The sequence below is a fragment of the Callorhinus ursinus genome, unplaced genomic scaffold (assembly GCF_003265705.2).
Source record: "Callorhinus ursinus isolate GAN/ISIS: 27379988/994484 unplaced genomic scaffold, GSC_fseal_2.0 scaffold22, whole genome shotgun sequence".
Lineage (NCBI taxonomy): Eukaryota > Metazoa > Chordata > Mammalia > Carnivora > Otariidae > Callorhinus > Callorhinus ursinus.
The window spans coordinates 16,894,812-16,902,077 of NW_027397084.1; the positions used below are offsets into that span (position 1 = coordinate 16,894,812).

At 38.3% G+C, this 7,266-nt stretch overlaps 1 pseudogene; it reads left to right on the top strand.

Moving 5' to 3' along the window:
• LOC112837957 (scaffold protein ILK-like) overlaps positions 1-7,266 on the top strand; it is a 128,308-nt pseudogene that overhangs the window by 21,316 nt on the left and 99,726 nt on the right.

Here is a 7,266-nt window from a genome sequence, read left to right on the forward strand (position 1 = left end):
ATTAAGCATCTGCCTTCTGCTCAGGTCATGATCCCAGGGTCCGGGGATCAAGCTTCGCATCGGGCTCCCTGCTCTGCAGGAAGTCTGCTTCTCCCTCTCCCACTGCCCCTGCTTGTGTTCCCTCTCTAGCTGTGTCTCTCTCTGTCAAATAAATAAATAAAATCTTAAAAAAAAACCACAACACAATTAATGAAAGGTTAATTACTACTTCAAAATGATACAGAGAAACTTCAAGTGTTCAGTGAAGGCACCTAAGATTATCTGGATTCCAATATTGGTAACAATAAGAACTTGGACTACTAAGTTCATTTCTTCATTCTGTAAAATGGGGCTGATAATACTATCTACTTCAAATGATTTTGTGAAGATTAAGTTGGATGACAGATGCAAAAAACTTGGCGCAATGTCTGGCACATAAGCCTTTAAGAAATTATATATAATTATGTCTTGTAACTATATATAATATACACATATCATTATGTATACATTTATAATATATAGGTATTATTATATGTACATAATATATATTATTGTGTATTATCTATTATGTATAATATGTTTATCTATAATATCTAATTATATATTATATGATATATATCATTATCATTATACCTATTATGACTGTTCTCCTAAAAGGTCAGAATTTTTTTAAAAGATGTGCAACACAAAAGAGAAAGCAACCATAGTTTTACTGACCAAATTCGAAGACATTAGAAATACTGGTCATATCTTTCATGACAGTTTGAGGATGGTTTATCTTTCAGCAACCCTGAACTGTCAGCAGTTTCCAGTTCTACTGATTCATGCTTCTCTGTGCCTTAACTCACACTTTCTCCTCTGCTTGGAATTTCCATTTCTTCCATCTTCCCTCACTTCTAACTGTGTAACGTTGCTTCAAGTTTTCTAATAGTCTTCAATTTTTCCTGAAAGCCAACTCTAGTCCTACTAGTACAGGTTAGAAGCTTCTCTTCAGAGCTCTTCTAATACTTATGTAAAATTACCACTGGCTGTTTCATCATGCTCTTTTATAACAGTGTTTATGTTAGCCAATCTTATTAAAACAAAGTCTGCTGTTATGTCTTTGAATAACATTGCTCAGAATAGAGGCTGGTTTATCATAGGCACTTGGTAAACATTATTTGGATTTGATTGGCTTGAATCAGTATGTGGAATCTGTTAAGCTGTGATACAAGTTGAAAATATTAATAGATTCAAGGAGTATTTGAAAAATACATAGATGAATGACATAATGGCTTATAAAAAATAAATAAAGTAACATAGATGCATTTAAATATTTTCATGAAGAACACTGCCCTCCAGGCAAATGTCCCTGCCATCAGGTGTGTCTGCAACCAACACACATGGTTTGATTAGATAAACCATGGGTGTTTTCTCATTCTGGTATTTACTAAGTCTGGTGTATACTTGTGCTCCTTTATTTTCTCTCTATTAATTTCTCATTCATTAGCCAGAACCAGTAATATTCAAGCAAAAGTACCTAGGGTTAAATAAGCCCACTGATTCCTTAAAAAATAAACATTTGCTTTGATATTAATTTATCATATCAGAAATTATTCTTACTCTTACAACTTTCAATCCCTCCATAATTTGAAATATAAATTGTGTCTGACAAAACATGAAACCTACAAAGAGACTTACCACTCAAAGGATTTTCAGTATTAGTATGAATTTGCATAGCAAACCTCAGGTCTCTTTCTTATTTATAAAAATTCTTTCTGAAGCATCTTTCATTTAATTGGTGTTGGAAACAATTCAATTTATATCACCTTCAATCCAATTAGCATGTATTTATTGATTAAGGTAAAAGCACCACGATGTGGTCCTGCCTTTATCTAATGTCCAACCTAGAAGAAAAGACATTTATTCACTGACATAATCTTTTTACCCTAAAAAACATATTTTTAAAAATATTTATTTATTTTAGAGAGAGAGAGAGAGAGAGTGTGTGTGTGTGTGTGTGTGTGTACAAGCGGGGGAGGGGCAGAGGAAGAAGGAGAGAGAAAATCCTCAAGGAGACTCCCTGCTGAATGGGGCTAGATCCCATGACCCTGAGATCATGACCTGACCCCAAATCAAGAGTCAGTCGCCCAATCAACTGAACCACCAGGGTGCCCCTAAAAAAAGGATTTGAAGTACAACATCCCTTCATGACAAAAACCCTCAAAAAACAAAACAGAAAAAAACAAAAACCTCAACAAAGTAGGTTTAAAAGGAACATACTTCAACATAATAAAGGCCACATATGAAAAATGCACAGCAAATATCCTCCTCAATGGGGAAAAACTGAGAGGTTTCCTCTATGGTCAGGAATAAGACAGGGACGTCCACTCTCACCACTGTTTTTTAACATAGTACTAGAAGTCCTAGCTTCAGCCATCAGACAACAAAAAGAAAAAAAAGGCATCCAAATTGGCAAGGAAGAAGTAAAACTTTCACTATTTACAGATGACATGACACTCTATATAGAAAACCTAAAAGACTACCAAAAAACTCTTAAAACTGATAAATGAGGGGTGCCTGGGTGGCTCAGTCAGTTAAGTGTCTGTCTTCAGCTCAGGTCATGATCCCAGAGTCCTGGGATTAGGCCAAGCCCCAAGTTGGGCTCCCTGCTCAGGAGGGTGTCTGCTTCTTCTTCTCCCTCTGCTACTCCCCCACCTGTTTTCTCTTTCTCTCTCACAAATAAATTTAAAAAAACCTGATAAATTAATTCAGTAAAGTCACAGGATAAAAAATTAACATACAGAAATCTGTTGCATTGCTATACACCAATAATGAAGCAGAAGAGAATTTAAGGAATCATTTACAATTGCTCCAAAAACAATAAGATACCTAGGAAGAAAACCTAACCAAAGAGCTGAAAGGCCTGTACTTTGAAAACTATAAAATGCTGATGAAAGAAACTAAAGACAACACAAAGAAATGGAGACATTCCATGCTCATGGATTGGAAGAACAAATATTGTTAAAATGTTTATACTACCCATAGCAATCTACACATTTAATGCAATCCCTATCAAAATACCAACAACATTTTTCACATAGCTAGAACAAGTAATCCTAAAATTTATGTGGAACCAGAAAAGACCCGGAATAGCCAAAGCAATCTTGAAAAAGAAAAGCAAAGCTGGAGGCATCACAATTCCAGAATTCTAATTATAATACAAAGCTGTAGTGATCAAAACAGTACAGTGCTGGCACAAAAATAGACACATAGATCAATAGAACAAAAAAGAAAACCAAGAAACAAACCCACAACTTATGGTGAATTCATCTTTGACAAAGCAGGAAAGAATACCCAACAGGAAAAAGACAGTCTCTTCAACAAATGGTGTTGGGAAAACTGGACAGCCACATACAAAAGAATGAAACTGGACCATTTTCTTACACCAAACAGAAAAATAAATTCAAATTGGATTAAAGACCTAAATGTGAGAACTGAAACCATAAAAAATCCTATAGGAGAACACAGGCAGTAACTTCTTTGACATCTGCTATAGCAACCTCTTTCTAGATATGTCATCTGAGGCAAGGATAACAAAAACAAAAATTAACTATTGAATGTCATCAAAATAAAAAGCTTCTGCACAGAGAAGGAAACAATCAACAAAACTAGAAGGCAGCCCTAGAATGGAAGAAGATATTTGTAAATATCATATCTGATAAAGGGCTAGTATTCAAAATCTATAATGAACTTATCAAACTCAACGTCCAAAAAACAAATAATCCAGTTAGGAAATGAACAAAAGATATAAATAGACATTTTTCCAAGAAGACATGCAGTGGCCAACAAACATGAAAAGATGCTCAAATCACTGATCATCAGGGAAATATAAATCAAAACTACAATGAGATATCACCTCACATCTGTCAGAATGGCTAAAGTCAACAACAGAGGAAACAACAGGTGTTGGCGGGGATGTGGAGAAAGGGGAACCCTCCTACACTGTTGTTGGGAATGCAAACTGGTACATCCATTCTGGAAAACAGTATGGAGGTTCCTCAGAAAGCTAAAAATAGAACTACCCTACAATCCAGCAATTGCACTACTTGGTATTTACCTAAAGAATACAAAGATACTAATTCAAAGGGATACAGGCACCCCATGGTTTATACCAACAGTATCTACAATAGCTAAATTATGGAAACATCCCAAGTGTCCATCAACTGATGAATGGATGTAGAGGAAGTGGTATATATATATATATATATATATATATATATATATATATAATGGAATATTACTCATCCATAAAAAAGAATGAAATCTAGCCACTTGCAATGACATGGATGGAGCTAGAGAGTATTATGTTAAGTGAAATAAGTCAGACAGAGAAAGACAAATACCATTATGATTTTATTCATTTGTGGAATTTAAGAAACAAAACAAAAGAACATAAGGGAAAAAAAGAGAGAGGCAAACCCAGAAACACACTTCACTACAGAGAGCAAACTGATGGTTACCAGAGAGGAGGTGGGTAGGCGGATGGCTTAAATAGATGATGAGGATCAAGGAGGGCACTTGTGATCAGCACCAGGAGTGCTGAATCACTATATTATACAACTGAAACAAATATTACACTGTACGTGAACTAACTGGAATTTAAATAAAAACTTAAAAAAAAGGATTTGAGAGAAGGGCAAGGGAGGTGAGAAGGAGGGAGGAATGCGGGCCCGTGCTGTCTGGAGAGGGACAGGGGTGGACCAACGGTGGACTCGGCTGGAGGGGAGTTCCCCGAAGAAGGCTCCTCCCAGCCTGAGTCCTGTCTGCAGTCTTCCCCAATCTAGGGGACTCAGCGCCCAGACGCTGCTACAGATGACATTTTCACTCAGTGCCAGAGGGGCAACATGGTGGCCGTTCACCTGTAGCTGAACAACATGGAGAACGACCTCAACCAGGGGGGTGATCATGGCTTCTCCCCCTTGTACTGGGCCTGCCAAGAGGGCCGTTCTGCTGTGGTTGAGATGCTAATCATACGGGGGACACAAATCAATGTGATGAACCATAGGGATGACACCACACTGCACCTGGCAGCCAGTCATGGACACCGTGATATTGTGCAGAAGCTGCTGCAGTATAAAGCTGACATCAATGCAATGAACAAGCATGGAAATGTGCCCTTGCACTATGCCTGTTTTGGGGGCCATGATCAGGTTGCAGAGGACCTGGTGGCTAATGGGGCCCTTGTCAGCATTTGTAACAAGTATGGACTGATGCCTGTGGACAAAGCCAAGGCAACCCTGAGAGAGCTCCTCCAAGAGCATGCAGAGAAGATGGGCCACAACCCTAACCATATTCTATACAAGGACACATTCTGGAAGGGAACGACCCGCACTCGGCCCAGAAATGGGACTCTGAACAAACCACTTTGGCATTGACTTCAAACAGCTCAACTTTCCGGCAAAGCTCGATGAGAATCACTCTGGAGAACTATGGAAGGGCCGTTGGCAGGGCAGTGCTAAAGGTTCAAGACTGGAGTACAAGGAAGAGCAGGGACTTCAGTGAGGAGTGTCCCCGCCTCAGGATTTTCTCGCATCCAAATGTGCTCCCAGTGCTAGGTGCCTGTCAGTCTCCACCTGCTCCTCACCCCAACTTCATCGCATACTCGATGCCTCCAGTCATGTTACTACCCCAGCCATGGGGTCCATCCCCTTCCCCCATCCTTACCACTGCAGCCCCCAAAAGAGCTAGGCTCAGAGCTTTGTCACTTGCCACAGAGTATCTCCCAGTATGGGAGGGACCAGCCCTGCCTTGTCACAATAAAGTTTATTGTGAAAAAGAAAAAAAAAAAAGATTTGAAGTGGTCCTCAATGAAAGACATATCTGTACAGAAAAAAGAAACAAGAATCAAAATAGTTTCAAGCCGAAGGGGAGACCAAAAAAAGCAATTAAATATGATGCAAAAGGAAAAAGAAATAATGCCATAATATACTAGGTGGTGCTGAAACACAGAACAGGAAATATTTCCTTCAAGGTAGGAAAAGATGAGGGAAGATTTCTTGGAATATGTGGGATTTGAATTTAATGGACAAGAAAAGGATATAAATTAATAAAGACATATCAGGTCAAGGGAAAAGGTACAAAATCACAAAATTCTTGCAGAATGAATATTTTTGTGATGTATGTAGTGTACATGGGAGGGATGTTGGTAAAGATAAAGCTAGGAGAGACTGACTGGAATCACATATTGGAAAATCTTGGGCTACATGCTAAGCAATTTAGGGCAAGGGAAAATAGGAAAATTTTAAGAAGGGTATGACATGAGAATTCAGGCAGCTTTAAAGCAGAAGGAACTGAACGAGGAAAGAACAATTACATAATTATTGCAACAATAAAGGTAAGAAAAGATGGCAATCAGAACTAGGTCAGCGGCAATATTCTTTAAGAATAGGAGGTGCTTTTTTTTAATATTTTGTAGACCTAACAAACTGCCTTGCATAAAATCAGTGCTTAAAGATTATTTGTTGATAGAAAGGATATAATTGTAAGGAATTACTTCCTGTCCCAGTGCATGATAGAACTCACCTCATGATGTTATGAATTAACTTTTAATCTCTTCATAGTTTTAGGAATAAGGATTGATTCTTGGAAAATATGAATATATTAACCTGTATACATTGAAAGAAATGGGTTGCCAGTATGAATTTGAATACAAAATTTAGATTGTTAAGTCAAAAAGCTAAAAGTATCACAGAGAAGTAATTTACTCTAGTTGCTTGATTTTTAGAAAGACAAATTATCCAAGGGAATAATGTCAATAATACAAAATATTTCAATAAATGAAGATTATTGGCCTCATTTCTTGCTTAATATAAGAAATATGGGGGGTGCCTGGATGGCTCAGTTGGTTAAGCAACTGCCTTCGGCTCAGGTCATGATCCCTGAGTCTGGGGATCGAGTCCCACATCAGGATCCCGGCTCAGTGGGGAGCCTGCTTCTCCCTCTGACCTTCTCCCCTCTCATGCTGTTTCTCTCTCTCTCTCTCTCTCAAATAAATAAATAAAATCTTTAAAAAAAAAAGAAAGAAATATGGGGAGGGGGGCGGAGCAAGATGGTGGAGGAGTAGGAGACCTGGATTTCATCTGGTCTCAGGAATTCAGCTGAATAGGGATCAAACCATTTTGAATACCTACGAACTCAACAGGAGATCGAAGAGAATAGCAACAACTCTCTGAACAGAAAAGCGACCACTTACTGGAAGGTAGGACGTGCGGAGAAGTGAATCCGAGGCGATATTTGGGAGGATAG